The 18,437-nt window shown below is 41.2% G+C and overlaps 1 protein-coding gene across 11 annotated transcripts in view; it reads left to right on the forward strand.

Annotated features, from left to right (window-relative positions):
* Positions 1-18,437, forward strand: part of GBF1 (golgi brefeldin A resistant guanine nucleotide exchange factor 1) — a 135,599-nt gene that overhangs the window by 79,735 nt on the left and 37,427 nt on the right. The window lies entirely within an intron of this gene.

Here is an 18,437-nt window from a genome sequence, read left to right on the forward strand (position 1 = left end):
TTTTTTTTTGAGATGGAGTTTCGCTCTTGTTACCCAGGCTGGAGTGCAATGGCGCGATCTCGGCTCACCGCAACCTCCGCCTCCTGGGTTCAGGCAATTCTCCTGACTCAGCCTCCTGAGTAGCTGGGATTACAGGCATGCGCCACCATGCCCAGCTGATATTTTGTATTTTTAGTAGAGACGGGGTTTCACCATGTTGACCAGGATGGTCTCGATCTCTTGACCTCGTGATCCACCCACCTCGGCCTCCCAAAGTGCTGGAATTACAGGCGTGAGCCACCGCGCCCGGCCTGGTCTCAAACTCTTGACCTCAAGTGGCTTGTCACCTTGGTCTCCCAAAGTGCTGGGATTACAGGCGTGAGCCACTGCTCTTGGCTGATCTTTTGAATCTCCATTTTTTCATCTGCAAAATGAATATAAAAACTCGCCTTATTATTCTTGTGAGAATCACATGAGCTGATGTGTGCAGGGTGCCTAGTACAATGCATACCTCATCCACAGTATGTACTCAGTATATGATTGTTTTCTTCTCTGGTCTTCACCTCTGGATTCTTAGGCTTTCTACTCTTCTTTTATGCCATGTCATATTGGGTGTTTGCCATGGTAGCAGCTTTTCACTAAAGTTTATTGCCTTTCTCCCTGAATCTAATTCCCTAAGTGTTAGGGGGAGTAGTTATTTCACAAGATAGGCAGAATCCCTCTTGGGATCCTCATTAAGCTAAAGGACAAGTCTCTATAAGAATGCTGAGAGGGGCCAGGCATTGTGGCTAACGGCTGTAATCCCAGCACTTTGGGAGGCCAAGTCCAGCTGATTACCTGAGGTCAGGAGTTCAAGACCAGCCTGGCCAACATAGTGAAACCCTGTGTCTACTAAAAATGCAAAAAATAGCTGGGTATGGTGGTGTGTGCCAGCTACTCATGAGGCTGAGGCAGGAAAATTGCTTGAACCCAGGAGATGGAGGTTGCAGTGAGCTGAGATCACGCCACTGCACTCCAGCTTGGGTGACAGAGCAAGACTCCGTCTCAAAAAAAAAAAAAAATGCTGAGAAGGACTATAGGACTTGCCTTTCCCATTTCATTCTGGAGGCCCCTGAACTTGTGTTTTTTGTTTGTTTGTTTGTTTGTTTTAAGATACAGTCTCACTCTGTCACCCAGGCTGGAGTGCAGTGGCACAATCTCAGCTCACTGCAGCCTCTGCCTCCCGGGTTCAAGCAATTCTCGTGCCTCAGCCTCCCAAGTAGTTGGGATTACAGGCACGTGCCACCATGCCCGGCTAATTTTTATATTTTTAGTAGAGATGGGGTTTTGCCATGTTGGCCAGGCTGGTCTTGAACTCCTGACCTCAAGTGATCCACTTGCCTCAGCCTCCCAAAGTGCTGGGATTACAGGCATGAGCCACCATGCCTGGCCTACACTTTTGAGTTTTAAAATCATACAGTGTTAGAGCTAAAATGAAAGGTAGAGGTCACCTGGTCTATTTTATAGGGAAATTACTGTGGCTCAGAAAAGGTCATGTCATGCAAGGCCTCATAACAGAGTAGTGGCAGCTCTGGAACTAAATGTCTGTCTTACTTGTCTATTACTATGGTTGTACTTAGTTTTTTTTTCTGTTTTGTTTTTCTGAGTGATAGTCAATTGTAAGGATGTATAAGGAGAAAAGGTAGAGGTTAGAGAAGGGCTTTCATCTGGCACATAGCCTGACTACCCTCTGCTCAAGAGCATTTGAGCCACCAGAGGCCCCCTTCCTTAAGTTGAAGATGTTCACTTATCTGCTTTATATGTACCAGGTCACAGCATATACACTCTTATGTAGCTATGTCCTGTAAAAGTCCCTAATCGGCATCCATTAGATGAGCCAAATTCTACTGGCCAAGGCTTAACCTCTCAGGGGGCTGGCACCAAATAAGGAGGCAGGAGTAGGGTTTCAAACACCTGTTTCAGCTTTTTAAGTGTCCAGTTCAGGCCACTGTGCTCTGGCAGCAGAGATCCTCATGATGTGGCTTCTTCTCTCCTGCCAAATCCTCAACTTAAAGAACCTAGGCCCTTAGGGGAGGAAAATACAGAGCTGGCGGGAAGGGGAAGGGTGTACATCGACATTGAAGAACTGTTTCTTTTAAAGTTCAACACATATCTACCCTGTGGCTGAGCACTTTCACTCTTAGGTATTTAGTCAAGAGAAACGAGCATGTTTGCAAAAATACTTGTATAGGAATGTATATAGCAGTAATAGTCAAAAACTGGAAGCAACTCAAATATCCTTCAGTAAGACAATGGATACATTCTGTAGGAGTGAAGGACTTACAGAGGATTCTCTTGCAGCCCTCCTCTCTTTCTAGGAATCATTCTTGTTTCTATTATTTCTTTCTGGATTTTTCTGAATTTGGTTATGTTTTAAATGCCATGTAGTGGAATATCCATTATTTGTAAGTTGATTGAGCATAAAGTATTTTTTTATAAAGTGGTCATCCATCACAAGGAGGCATGTGGCTGTAAAAAACATTAACTCTGCACTCTGTGCTGGAATGCAACTTTACCAGAATAATGGAGCTTTTGTATTGTATTAAGTGTGCAGTTGGGATAAAACAAGAGACAGACAGACAGACAGTGTTGGGGAAACAGGTGTTGGCTAGGCCCAGCTTCTGTCTCATGTTTTGTGAAGTTGTTTTCCAACCCTTTCAGGATTGCTCCTCCAGATTCAGCTGTCTTAAAGGTTCTATCAGCACCCTTCAGAGCAAATAAGGTGTGACTTTTCAGGGTACCGCTCCTCCCATAAACTTTATTTGTTTACTGTCCAGCTCACAGACATGCCTAGAGACAGCAGTGGCAAGCAATTAGAGTACTCTTCCTAGCTCCATCTATTTTTGATGCCTTTGTTTTCCTCATCAGTAAAATAGGAAATATCCCTTACCATAAAATTCTTGATGATAAGGGCTAGCCACCCTTTAGCACGAGGGTGCCTAAAGCAGCATAAAGACTTCTTAATCTGGCTGGGCATGATGGCTCATGCCTGTAATCCCAGCAGTTTGGGAGGCCAATGCAGGAGGATCACTTGAGCCCAGGAGTTTGAAACCAGCCTGGGCAATATAGCAAGACCTCATCTCTATAAAGAAAAAAAATTTTTTAATTAGTCAAGCGTGGTGGCACATGCCTGTAGGTCCCAGCTACTCCAGAGGCTGAAGTGGAAGGATCGCTTATGAGGTTGCAGTGAGCCAAGATCTCGCCACTGTACTCCAGCTGGGGTGACAGAGCGAGACCGTGTCTCAAAAAAAAAAAAAAAGACCCCTTAGTTTTGGTGTCGCTAATAATTTATGACAAGCTGCTGTTATAACTATTTCTAGCTCTTGAGAAAAAGTGAATAAGTAAGGTACTATGCAATGAAGAGATAGGGAAAGTTTACTTAGCAGTCCTGTAATTGAGATGGGGGATTCTCTGATTCTTCTCCAGGAGCTTTGACTATTATCTCTTCAGGCTTTTTCATCACCTGTAGACTTGGCTGATGTCAGTTCAGAATTTAGTTCTTTTTAATTTCCTCTTTGTCTCCTTCAAGGCCACTAGAGAAGACCTAACATGGTGATAATTGATAATAAACCTGTAATTGTCTTCTCTTCTTGCTGCTGTTGAACAATGAAATTTTTTACTAGACTATGAAAGGAATTTGGATTGAAAAAGCTGCTCCAAGTGTAATGACTCCATAAAGCTGGGGTGAATTGTTCTGTTGTCAAGTACACCAACAGAAGTTTTTAATTTCTCCTGAGCTTTCAAATTGCCTGCTTAAGTCGGGTCTTATACAGTGTATGCAGAAAACAACATAGCAGAGTGAAGGGCCACAGTAGCTCTGGTTTGTCTGTATGTTATAACTGAATTGTTTTCCTTTCAATATGTGCCAATTTCCTCTAGAAAGAAGAGAACAAGTATTTAGGGTTGATATGCTTCAAACTTGTGCTCTCAGTAAGACAGATGGATCAGTCTGTCCTCGGGCCTCTGAGATATGATTGAGGTCAGTCCCTGTGGGCCTCATTTATCCCAGCCAGCCTTGTTAAAGAGGCCTCACTCTCCCTGTTTGGATTAGGAGGGAACCTAGGTAAACCTGATACTTAATTTGTATGGCAGTACTACAGTCAATAACTAACAATGTTTAGCTACTGGTTAGGAGAAGAAGAGGTGCAGAAGAAACTTCAATTTAGGATGGTTGAGTTTTAAATTTGTATTTGTCATCCAAGTCATGCAGTTAACATATCTAGTAGTAAATTTATACAATAGGCCAGGCATGGTGGCTTACACCTATAATCCCAGCACTTTGGGAGGCTGAAGCAGGAGGATCGTTTGAGGTTAGGAGTTCAAGACCAGCCTGGACAACATGGCAAGACCCCATATCTACAAAATATTTTAAAAATTAGCTGGGTGTGGTGGCACATGCTGGTAGTCTTAGCCACTCAGGAGTCTGAGGCAGAAGGATTGCTTTTGAGCTTACGAGTTTGAGTTTGCGGTGAGCTATAATGGCACTATTGCATTCCAGCCTGAGCAACAGAGCAAGACTCTGTCTTAAAAAAAAAACAAACAAATACCCCCTATACCATAGCATGGTATAATACTGAAGAGTATAATACAGTGGCTTTGGAGTCACAATAGACCTGGATTCAAATTTTATCTCTTCCACTTATTGTGTGTCCTTGGGTAAGTCACTTAACCTCTTAGAGCCTTGATGTCCTTATCTGTAAAGTGAGGATAGTAACACTATTTCCCAGAGTTATTGGGAGGATAAAATAATCTATATATGGTAATTATGTATAATAATATAATGTAGCTGGCCAGGCATGGTGGCTCATGCCTGTAATCCCAGCACTTTGGGAGGCTGAGGCAGGCAGATCACCTCAGGTCAGGAGTTCAAAACCAGCCTAGCCAACATGGCAAAACCCCATCTCTACTAAAAATACAAAAATTAGCAGAGTGTAGTGGCATGCACCTGTAATCCCAGCTAATCAGGAGGCTGAGGCAGGCGAATCTCTTGAACCCAGGAGCCAGAGGTTTCAGTGAGCTGAAATCACACCATTGCACTCCAACCTGGGTGACAAGAGTGAAACTTTGTCTCAAAATAATAATAATAATAATAATAATAATATAATATAGCTGTTGCTGATGTCTGAGGCAAATTAAGGTTGTTGTTCTGGCAATAAAATGGGATTCTTGTAAGGGTGTTAGATAGCAGCTCCTTAGCAGCAAGTTAACCTGGCTATTTAGCTGGAATGCCCAGGGTAGGAAACTCATTCCTCTTCCAATCAGGATTCATACATCATATTGAACAAAATCATACAATAAACTATTTTCCCATGTGTGTGCTGCCTTTAAGTGCTTGTCTTATCTTTTGAAAGTGGAGGCTAAATCTGACCTCAGGCAGACCAGGATAGCCTCACTCAGCAAGGAGACAATGACAAAAATGACGATTTCAGGAGCAGAGATTTACTGAAAGCAGCCTGCTGTGGGATACATATGCTGTTAGGGATTTCAACCCTGAAAAAATACATTCTCTTCTTATCCTCCCTGTAAGTAGAGGTTGAGCTGCTGTAGGGATTGAGATGGGGGCAAGGTCCTGACAAAAGTGTTCAAGCCAGAGAGCATATATAGATGGCAAAAACAATTTTCTGTCTTGGTCATCTTGAACCTTTTTGTACCAGATATCTAGGGAGAAGAAGTTCTTATGTAATCTCTGGGTTAGGCTGGGGCCTCATGAACATGATGTTCCACAAAGAACTTATCAATGACAGTTTAGGAGAAAATATAAAATTATGATTTCTAACCCCTGGGGTTTTCAGGCTTTAAGTGTAACCCCAAGGTATATACATTCAAGAATTGCTCGTGTTTAATCAGAGAGTTAAGGTTTAGGGTTTTGATTCATAAAAACAGATTGGGGCTGGGCACGGTGTCTCATGCCTGTAGTCCCATCAATTTGAGGGCCAAGACAGGTAGATTGTTTGAGCCCAGGAGTTTAAGACCAGCCTGGGCCAGGCACGGTGGCTCACGTCTATAATCCCAGTGCTTTGGGAGGCCGAGGTGGGTAGATCACCAGGTCTGGAGATTGAGACCATCCTGGCTAACACAGTGAAACCCTGTCTCTATTAAAAACACAAAAAATTAGTCAGGCGTGGTAGTGCGCACCTGTAGTCCCAGCTACTCGGAAGGCTGAGGCAGGAGAATTGCTTGGACCTGGGAGGCCGAGGTTGCAGTGAGCTGGGATCGCACCACTGCATTCCAGCCTGGGCTACAGAGTGCGACTCTGCCTCAAAAACAAAGAAACAACCCAAAACAAACAAACAAAAAAACCCAGCCTGGGCAAGAGAGAGAGAGAGAGAGAAGTAAAACAGGTTGGGTTGGCCTTTGAGGGATTGATCAGCCTGAAAAGTGAATACTTTCCTAAGGGTTTGTTTTGTTGTTGTTTGTTTTTTTAGACAGGGCCTCACTCTGTCGCCCAGACTGGCATGCAGAGATGCCATCACGGCTCACTGTAGCCATGACATCCCTGCGCTCAAGCGATCCACCCCCCACTTCAGCCGCCCTAGTAGCTGGGACTACAGGTGCATGCCACCACACGTGGCTAATTTTTTTCTTTTCTTTCTTTTTTTTTTTTTTTTTTTTGAGACAGAGTCTCACTCTGTCACCCAGGCTAGAGTACAGTGGCATGATCTCGGCTCACTGCAACCTCTGCCTCCTGTGTTCAAGTGATTCTCCTGCCTTAACCTCCCAAATAGCTGGGATTACAAGTGTCTGCCACCATGCCTGGCTAATTTTTGTATTTTTAGTAGAGATAGGGTTTCACTATGTTGGCCAGGCTGGTCTCGAACTCCTGACCTCAGGTAATCTGTGGGCCTCAGCCTCCCAAAGTGCTGGGATTACAGGAGTGAGCCACCACACCTGGCCTTCCCATGTACTTTAAATCATCTCTAGATTACTTATAATGCCTAACTCAATATAAATACTATGTAAATAGTTATACCATATTTAGGGAATAATGATAAGGAAAAAACTTTTAACTTTGTAGATGTTCAGTACAGATGGAACCATTTATTTTTTCCTGAATATTTTTGATCCATGGTTGATTGTATACACTGATGTTGGATCCACAGATACAGAGGGTCAACTGTAATTTGCCTTTTTTGTTTGTTTGTTTTGAGACAGTCTTTCTCTGTCACCCAGGCTGGAGTACAAATGGTACGATTTTAGCTCACTGCAATCGCTGCCTCCCAGGCTCAAGCGATTCTCATGTCTCAGCTACCAGAGTAGCTGGGATTACAGGTGTGCACCACCATGCCCAACTAATTTTTATATTTTTTTGTAGAGATAGGATTTCACCATGTTGTCCAGGCTGGTTGGTATCTAACTCCTGACCTCAAGTGATCTGCCCACCTTGGCCTCCCAAAGTGCTGGGATGACAGGTGTAAGCCACCACCCCTGGCCTAATTTGCCTTTTTTAATGTAAGTGGCTGGTACCATTATCTTTTACTGCTGGCCCTAAGTGAACCTGTGGATCCTCCTTTTACCTGGATGCAGCAGTGATTAAGCCATAATCATACATTGTCTCTTAAAAATCATAATGTCAAAGATAATAACCCCTTAAGGCTAAAAGCATCCTGAGAAGCTGAGAATTTGTTTGATAAAAGGAAACAGATCTGAGAAACTGTTGTGTGATAGCTGAGAAAAGAGCCATTTCAAGATCTTAGACAAACAAACAGGACTTGCCTTCCTTCTAGGCTAGACTGTCTGCATTTGTGTGCATTTACTCCCAAATGGTACTTTGCATTTAGAATCATAAGTTTTAGGGACCTAAAGGGGCTTTAAAGAATCTAATTAAATTACTATCACCACCACCACCTTCCCAAGGAAATCCCAATGGATGAGGAAACTATGGCCCAGAGAAGTGAAGTGTTTTTGCCCAAGGTCACACAGTTAATGACAGAACCAGAATTGGGCCTAGTGCATTTCTTTATTTCATATCCCCTGTTGTATAGGGCAGGGTTGCAAAGGCCTGTCTGGGTTTGACCCTTAAGCCTAGGCTAGGAAATACAGCTATGGGACCTGCCTTTTGACAGTGTTTTCTGGAATCAGTTCCTAAAACCAGTCTAAATTCCCACCTGTCCATTCACAGGTCTGGAAAACTTTGAAGCTGATAAACAAAGGTACAAGAGGTGTGGCAGTTATTCCAGAGGCTTCTGGCTTTGCCAAAGTTTAGCTTTGATCATTCTTTGGACCACTACCCCTCCCTTTTTTTTTTTCTTCTTTTTTGAAACAGAGTTTCACTCTGTTGCTCAGGCTGGAGTACAGTGGTACAATCAAAGCTCACCTCAGTTTCCCAAGTAGCCAGGACCACAAGTGCACACCACCATGCCTGGCTAATTTTTTCATATTTTGTACAGATGAAGTCTCACTATGTTGCCCTGGCTAGTGTCAAACTACTGGGCACAAGTGATTCTCCTGCCTCAGACTCCCAAAGTGCTGGAATTATAGGTGTAGGCCACCACACCTGGCCTGGACCACTATTCTTGATATCCGCTAGTGACCAAAAAGAACACAGCTCCTTCCTACTGAGCTTACCGTACATCAGCAATTTTTGTAGACCACTGTCAGTCTTGACTTTTGCAAGAAGTATATACCTGGGTTATATAGCATAGTCAGAAAAGTAGCATATGAGACCTAACACTTTCTCCTAAAATGGAATGTACAGACATAGACACAAAAGCCTAAAACCAAAAAGCTTTTGTTGTCTGTCTCTGGATACAGAAATGTTACAGGGGTAAATGAACTAGATTTCTTTTTTTATCATGCTGTGATTTGTTAGTCTGTTATACATGATCCATCTTGTGAATGATGGCATTCTGTCTTCAGGAACATGGGCCAATATTTGCAGGGTAAAGAACAAGCATGGGAGCAGGCTGGTGACCCTCTAGAAAGCAAGAAGAGAGAAGTAGGCTCTGAGGGCAAAAAGGTCGAGACAGGCATTTCTGAAGCCAAATCGTGTTGAAATAACATACTGCAGGCCTTTTTCCTTGTCAGCGTAATCCAATTGAGAATGCCCAACTGCCCCTGATAAGAGTCACTCAGGAGTGAAGAGCTTCGCTACCAGGGAAAGCAGCTTATGTGTGCATTTTGGCTCAGGAATGTGCCAGCCCAATGCTGGCCAAATGAGAAAAGGCTGCTGCGGCCTGGAGAACACAGCCTCCTGGGAGGATGGTGGCTGTTCCCTTGTAGCTTAGGAGAGTGTTCTGTTTTGTCCAAGGGCAGTGCTTCAGGCCACATGTTGAGGCCTTTGACATAGATTATCAGAGAGGGTAGTAGCTCTGACATGAGAAGAGAAAACAATGTCAAGATTCAACCCACTTTCGGACAGGTCACCTCATCATTTGAGAAGACAGGAGAATTGGGGGACATCTGCAGATTCTCAGACTGACATTGGGCCACACTGACACTTTTGTTTTAATGTCATGATATAGGGATTGAAGCAGCCTGCCCAGTCGTATTGAACGCAGTATGAGCAGAACACTGCCAAGACATCTCCAAAGGGCTTCACTTTGCTTTGGGTTGAAGTGGCTCACGAGCCTCTCCAGAAATAATTTAATAATTCTTATTGTAATTTGTTACTGACAGTCCAGAAATTGGACCTGGATTTGATTCTAGAAGGATTCCAAGCGTTCCTTCTCCACTAAGGGGTTAGATTTCCCTTCCTTGTACCCTTTTTCCCCCAGATGACTGGTTCATCTTAGAACATGGACTAGTCACCTTCAGAGCACCCCTCTACCTAATCTGCACTCTGTGTTTACTGGACTGTTTGTGCCTTGAGGTTGACAGCCTTCCAGGGCGGGAATTTTGGCGGCTTGGCTGAGGTGTCGGATGTCTCCTTGGTTGTGAAATTGTTCAGCCTGCTTACTATGAGCAGAATCATGGCACTTTTCTCCTGAAGGACTCAGGCAGTTCTTCTCACTCTTCTGGAGAAGATCCAAACAATTGAATCTCAGTCCCCAGTTAAGCTGAACTGGGAGATAGGATACCAGAAACCTTTCTGTTCTAGCCTCATAGGAAGCAGTAAAGTCGGATGGCTATGAGCAGAGCTTTTGGAATCAGATGGACCTAGATTTGATTCCCAGTTCCAACACTAGCTAATTGTATGATCTTAGCTGGTGGAGACATCTCTAAGCCTCATTTTCATCTTCAAAGTGGGGATAATTATGAAGAGTGAAGGTACGTAAAGTGCATAGCACATGGCATGGCACAGGTAATAACTGTTAGTTGCTGCTGTTACTGTTAACTCTTCTAAGATGAGGATGAGTACTTTAATAATTCATTTTAAAAAGGAAGCCTGTCTTTCTCTGACACGTTGGAGAAAGCTGGAGCCCTCAGAAATTAAAAGTGCCATCCCAAATTGCACCGTAAATAACAGCCACTTGTTATCTCGGTATTTATCCTTAACTTGAATTCCTTTTATGGTTTATGAGTCAAAGGTAGAATTTTTTTTTTGATATTTACTTAAATCTTAAAAATGAACTAGTATACAATATAGCGAACACTGGACTGCTGTGACTCTAGAGCTAAAAACTAGAACAATATCTTAGTTATACTTATTTTACACTTTATTCCATGCATTGTACCAAGTGTTTACATGCGTCAAATGAGATAATGTGTGTAAATTGCTTAATACCATGCCTGGCACATAGTATATGCTCAATGAACGTTAGTTGCTATTATTACTTATTTTAAATGTAATTTATTTAAATTATCTAATACCCATTTTACAAGTAGTAAAATTAGAGACCTAGAACATTTAAGTAACTTATAGCTATTAAGTTGCAGAACTGGGATTTGAATCCTCCTCAAAAGCCCATGATTTTACCTAGTGCCCTCAACTAGTCCTGGTTCTAACACTAACTTGTTCAAATTACTTAACTTCCCAAAATCTCAGTTACCTCATTATAAATTATTTTAAGGCCCTATTTTCGCTGTAATATCCTAGGATTTGGAGGATTTTCCTGAATGATCAGTCAAAAATTATGACTTATTTTTCTAGGGTACCATTTAATCTCTGAGTAACAGTTCCCTAGAAAACTGATGCAGTCTATAAACTGCTTCTTAGTACACCAAGAGATATATACAGAAATTGAAAGTATTTAAAAATTTTTATAATAGTGTGACAGTAGTTACATGTATGTTGATTCTAGTAATAAAAAATTGGACTTTATGTTTTTTAAATTTTTCTAGTAATTCATTGTATTTTATAAAATTATGGGTCTACAGTGAATTGACATAAAGAAAAAAAAAACTGGCTCTTCACTACAGGTAATTTGACAAGCACTGTTCTAGAGGACTATCTGAACATCTCACCAGGATTACAAATTCAAATTTGTTTTAAAATTACATGTTTACAGAAAGGTACCCCTTAAATCAGAAATATCCTTACTAATGGCTGGACATGGTGGCTCATGCCTATAATCCCAGCACTTTGGGAGACTGAGGCAGGTGGATCACCTGAGGTCAGGAGTGGAGTTCGAGACCAGCCTGGACAACATGAAGAAACCCTGTCTCTACTAAAAATACAAAAATTAGCTGGGCATGGTGGTACACACCTGTAATCCCAACTACCTGGGAGGCTGAGGCAGGAGAATTGCTTGAACCTGGAGGCGGAGGTTGCAATGAGCCAAGATGTGCCACTGCACTCCAGTCTGGGCAACAGACCAAGACTCCATCTCAAATAAATAAATATATACATACACATATACATACATACATACATATGTACATACATACATACATACCCAACTTTACTAGTGATGCCCCGCTAGGAGTTTAACTTCCCCTCAACAGTTGAAACTAGAGAGCAAAACTCTTGTTCTCCCTAGACAAAACTCTTTGGGGAAAGTTAACTTTGTATTTCATGATTCTCTTTTTTCGAAGGTGTAGGGAAGTGACATGATAATGAAGGTTCCTGGTGGGCTTATGAAAAGTTTAGCCCTTCTAGTTTTTCATCCGTAGGTTTCTATAAAGCACTGACTTACAAAATGGAAGTGCTGGAATGAACATATCTTAGCAGTAATGGATTACAAATACCTTTTTTTTTTTTTTTCCCTGAAACAGAGTCCCTCTTGTCACCCAGGCTGGAGGGCAGTGGTGCAATCTCGGCTCATTGCAGCCTCCACCTCCAAGGTTCAAGCCATTCTCGTGCCTTAGCCTCCAAAGTAGTTGGGATTACAAGCACGTGCTACCACACCAAGCTCATATTTTTGTCTTTTTAATAGAGACACGGTTTCACTCTGTTGACCAGGCTGGTCTCAAACTCCCGACCTCAAGTGATCTACCCGCCTGGGCCTCCCAAAGGGCTGAGATTACAAGTGTGAGCCACTGTGGCCTGCCAATTTAAACTATCTCATTTGACAGATGCAGGTCTTGGGTATCGTATGTCTGGCTATTGACAGGAGTGAGACTACTGATCCCTAGTCCTTTGACTGGATTATATGCTGTGTGAGGGTTACACATAGAGCCTCCAGAGAGTCCTCCATGATATTTTGTCCTGGCCTCTGTATGGTATCACTCCTGCATCTGCCAAGGCTTTCAATGCCATGTTGAGTTCTTCAACTTAAGAGGCAGAAGACTGGCAAATCAAATCTAGCAATATATAAAAAGAATAATAGACCAAGACTAAGTGAGGTTTATGCCAGGAATGCAAGGCTGATTCAATATCTGAAAATCATCCAGTCTTTCATGTTAACATTCTAAAGAAGAAAAACCAGGACTGGCCCAGTGGCTTATGCCTATAATCCCAGCACTTAGGGAGGCCAAGGAGGGTGAGTCACTTAAGCCCAGGAGTTCAAGACCAGCCTGGTCAACATGGCAAAACCTCATCTCTGCAAAAATTATTGGGTGTGGTGGCACACCTGTAGACCCAGCTACTCAGGATGCTGAGGATCATTTGAGTCCTGGAGGTCAAGGCTGCAGTAAGCCATGATCACAACACTGCACTCCAGCATGGGTGACAGAGTGAAACCTTGTCTCAAATAAATAAATACATAAATAAATAAATAAAAGAGAAACTACACAATCATATCAATTGACAAAAAAAAGGCATTTAACAACATATAACATCCATTAATGATAATGAACATCTACAAAAAACTTATGGCTAACATCATACTTTACAGTGATACACTGAATGTATTCACCCTAAAATTAACAACAAGGTAAGATGTCTACTTTTATAGTACTGAAGGTCCTAGCTGGTAAAAATAAAACAAGAAAAGGAAATAAATGGCATATAAATTGGAAAGGATGAAATAAAATTGTCCATATTTGCAGATAGCATAATTATATATATGTATATACATATATATACATATACATATATATCACAATTTACACACACATATATATAAAATCATGTTATCTGCATTATATACACCCCAAGGAATCAACCAACAAACTCCTAGAACTAATAAGTGACTTTAGTAAGGTTACAGGACACAAGGTCAGCACACAAAAATCAATCTCATTTTTGTATACTAACAATGAACATATAGAAACTGAAATTTACACACAATACCATTTACAAATACTCCAAATGAAATTAAATACTTAGGTATAAATCTAACTAAATATATATGAAATCTGTATGCTAAAAACTACAATACAGTGATGAGAGAAACCAAGATCTGAATAATGGAGAGACTTACCATGTTCATGAATTGGTTGGCATAACATAGCAAAGATGTCGTGTTTCCCAAATTGATCTATAGGCTCAATGCAGTTCCTTTCAAATTTCCAGCAAGGCAAGTTTATCTTAAACTCAAATGGAAAGGCAAAGGAATTGGAACACTGAGTGATGCTGGGAGAAAATAAAATGAAGTTAGAGGAATCATACTACTGTTATTAAGACTTAGTATAGGCCAGGCGCAGTGGCTCACACCTGTAATCCCAGAACCTTGGGAGGCCAAGGCAGACAGATCACCTGAGGTCAGGATTTCGAGACCAGCCTGGCCAACATGACGAAACCCCATCACTACTGAAAATACAAAAATTAGGCGAAGTGGCGTGTGCCTGTAATCCCAGCTACTGGGGATGCTGAGGCACAAGAATTGCTTAGACCCAGGAGGCAGAAGTTGTAGTGAGCCGTGTTCATGCCACTGCATTCCAGCCTAGGTGACAAAATGTGACTCCATCTCAAAGACTTAGTATATATCTCTAATATATCCATCTCAAAGACTTAGTATATATCTCTAATAATTAACACAGTGTGGTGTTGTCAGACTTAGACACATGCAGTGAAACAGAACAGAGAACCCAGAAGAGACTCACACAAGTATGGCCAGTTTATTTTTAATCTTAATTTTTATTTTTTGGAATAGTATCTCGCTTTGTCACCCAGGCTAGAGTGCAGTGGTATGATCACAGCTCACTGCAGCCTCAGCCTCCCAGGCTCAAGCAATCCTCCCGCCTCTGCCTCCTGAGTAACTGGGACTACAGGCATGTTCCATCATGCCTGGTTAATTTTTTTTTTGATATAGGATCTCGCTCTGTCACCCAGGCTGGAGTGCAGTGGCATAATCTCAGCTCCCCATAACCTCTAACTCCTGTGTTCAAGCTATTCTTCCACCTCAGCCTCCCCAGTAGCTGGGACTACAGGTGCGTGCCACCATGCTCTGCTAATTTTTGTATTTTTTGGTAGAGTTGGGGTTTCACCATGTTTGCCAGGCTGGCCTCCTGACCAACCTGGTGATCCACCCACCTCAGCCTCCTAAAGTGCCGGGATTATAGGCATGAGCCACTATTCCTGGTCCATGCCTGTTTTTATTGTTATTGTTGTTGTTTGTTTCAATTATTTTCTATAGAGACAGTCTCACTATGTTGCCCAGGCTGGTCTTGAGCTCCTAGACTCAAGGGATCCACCCACCTCGGTCTCCCAAAGTGTTGGCACCAGTGCCCGACCTGGTCAATTTATTTCTGACCAAGGTGCAAAGACAACTTAATGTGACATGTTGGAAAGAGTAGGACATTCTTAGGCAAAGAAAAAAGGAGCCTCAATCTAAACCTCATACCTTATATAAAAATTAACTTAAAATAGATCATAGGTGAAAAACATAAATCTGTAAACCTTTTAGGAGAAAACGGTGGGGGGGGCGGGTGGAAATCTTTGTGACCTGGAATTAAGCAGAGTCAATTTAGACATTAAACCAAAACACAATCCATAAAATATCAGTAATTTGGACTTCATCAAGAGTAAAAATGTCTGTTTTATGAAAGATGTTAAGAGAGTAAAAAAATAAGCTTAAGACTGGGAGAAAATACTTACAAATAATTGTATCACTACTGAAGGACTTGAATTCAGAATAAAGAAGTCTCGAAACGCAATAGTAAGAAAACAATTTAGTTTAATAATGGATAAAAGACTTGAACAGACATGTCACCCAAAAAAATATACAAATGGCAAATAAGTACATGAAAAGATGTTCAACATAATTAGTCATTAGAGAAATGCAAATTTAAACCACATAGTGATACTATTACCTACATACTTGAATCACTTCAGTGAAAACACTATCAAGTCCTGAAGAGGATGCGGAGAAACTAAAATTCTTATTGCTAGTGGGAATACAAAGTGATACAGTGACATTGGAAAAGAGATTGACAGTAAAGCTAAACATACCTTTACCCTTTGACCCAGAAATCCTACCCCTAGGTACTTACCCTAGGGAAGTGGAAACCTATCTTCACACAAACGCTGATACATGAATGTTTATAGCAGCTACATTCATAATTGTCCCAAACTGGAGATCCCACATGTCCTTCAACCAGTAGATGGATAAAGAAACTTTGTTACATATGGCAATAAATACTACTCAGCAGTTAAAAAGAACAAGCTTTGATATATGCAATAGCTTGGACAAATTTCAAAGGCACCATTTTGAATGAAGGAAGCCAATCTGAAAATTGGCTGTAAAATTACATGCTGTATAGAGTCATTCATTTAAAAAAAAGAATTTTACCAAATTAACAAAAAGAGGTTGAATGCACATCACCCTAGAAGTAGAGACCCCAGATGTAAAACTGCCCTATTCTTTCACGTGAAGGAAGACATGAAGCAAGTATAGTTGTAGCACCTAAATGAAAACACAGAAAATATGTTCCTGTCCTGATACTCAGAGTTTTTCCTCTAGACTTTTATATGTCAAATACACCATATATGGCCACTTTTAAGACAATAGAACAAATTGTACATAATTCATGTTCCTAAGGCAGCAAGACTAGATAACTTTAAATTTTTTATATGCTTTTTAAAAGTATGTTATGTATTTCAGTTTTTCCATATACTTTAAATTCCTTGTATCTCAACCCTCCACCACCATCACTGCTACACATACATGCACACGTTCTTCTCTAGGATTTTTCTGCAAATTTTACATCTCTAGGTGGGGAAGTGGGGAAGAGAAGCAGGTTTTTTACAGCTGATATGATCACTGTACAGATAGGCTTGGAAAATGCTACCCAATCTGCCAATTAATTAAAGCATTAATCTGAGGAGCAGCCGGGCCCAGGGAATGTTTACTCAGGAAGGGGGTGGGGGTGGTAGGAATTGAGTAGGCAGCCCCCTACATTTGCATGAAAATGAAGGTGCTTAGGAAACCCTGCTTCCTTTTGTCTCTAAAGGTGGGGCAACCTAGATCACATCCCTAAACATTTTTAGTCTCTTTAGGAAGCATTTTAGGGAGCTGGTCTCTCTGAAAGATGAAAGCACAGCAGAATCTAGAAAAACAAATTAAATCCTGGCCAAAGTAGGATAGGGAGCACGTACAGTGTAGTAGTCTTTGACCTGGAATGGAATCTTCTAAATTCAGGAGTAAAATTTCATCTATTCAGGTAGAACAGATGAATGGGTTTTACAAGTTTTGGAACCATATAGGCATATAGGCTGGATTCAAATCCCAGCTCTGCATATTACTTGTGTGATTTGGGGCCAATCATGTATCTTATCTGAGCCTTTTCTCATCTGTAAAATAGATTATCAATTGCCCGTTCATCTCAGAGCAGTTACTCTAGGCAGGAAACAGGCTAGAAAATGATTGGGAACTTCAGAAAAAATAACTATTGGGTACTGTGCTTAGTACCTGGGAGACAAAATAATCTGTACAACAAAGCCCTGTTACATGAGTTCACCCATATAACAAACCTGCACATGTATGCCTGGACCTAAAATAAAAGTTAAAAAAATAATAAATAAAATGTATTATAACCTAAAAAAAAATTTTTTTTAAAGAGGGTGGATGTCAACTGGGATACACAGCACAAGCTAGAAAAAAAAAAAAAAAAAAAGATGACAGAACTCAGAGGATTGGAAATCAACTTTGCCAAGATTTGGATGGTTCTGTCATAGTTATTATAATAAGCAGACTGAATTGAATCACCTAATTTATTTTAAACTAATTATAAAACAATGAAAATGAAGTTCAAAAAGGTGTAAGTGATGGTTTTATTGGCAAATTTATAGGGGTAGTGTATGAAGTCACTTCCAGGAGCAGATTTAGTTGCTCTCCTTACAACTGAAAGCTTCAATTACTACATTTAAACTTTAATGTAACATTATATCTACATGTGAAGAACATCTACATATGAAGCTGTAATTTCAGGTCTGAAGCAGCTATAAAATGAAAGTTACCACTCCATTCTAGTCCTTGGATATCAGTATATTCCCCTTCACCTTACACCCTGCAAAAAAAAAAAAATGTTTGGGAACTTCTAAGATTACAGACTGCCTCCACTCCATGACTGGGAGACTGCTCAGACTTTTGTTCTTGTTAAACTAGTTTTTCAGCAAGGGACTATAAACGTCAAGGTTTCCTCTCAGCCTCCTGGAATATGCTGCACTCTTTCTCTAATAGAAGTGACCCTGACCGTAACAGCAAAGAACATAAAAACAGAAGCCCACTCTGGGACCTAAGGGTTATGTAGGCTTTACCCAAGTTGAGGCTACCTATTTATATCATAGGGGAGGGTGGTGAAATGGGCATGAAAAATTGACTCACAATATTTGATGATATTGAAGAATTATTCATTTTTTAAAATTGTGATAAAATACATATAATGCAAAATTTACCATTTTAACCATTTGTTAACTTTTTATGACAATGTTGTGGGGCGGGCATGGTGACTCACACTTGTAATCTCAGCACTTTGGGAGGCCAAGGTGGGCACACTGCTTGAGCTCAGGAGTTCAAGACCAACCTGGGCAACATGGTGAAACCCCATCTCTACTAAAAATACAAAATTAGCCAGGCATGGTGGCAGACACCTGTAGTCCCAGCTACTGAGGAGGCTGAGGGGCTTGAGGTGGAGATGGAGGTTTGCAGTAAGCGGAGATCATGCCACTGCACTTCAGGGCAGGACTCTGTCTCAAAAAAAAAAAAAAAAAGATAATG

The sequence above is a fragment of the Sapajus apella genome, unplaced genomic scaffold (assembly GCF_009761245.1).
Source record: "Sapajus apella isolate SASKATOON/1434 unplaced genomic scaffold, GSC_monkey_1.0 scaffold13, whole genome shotgun sequence".
Taxonomy (NCBI): domain Eukaryota; kingdom Metazoa; phylum Chordata; class Mammalia; order Primates; family Cebidae; genus Sapajus; species Sapajus apella.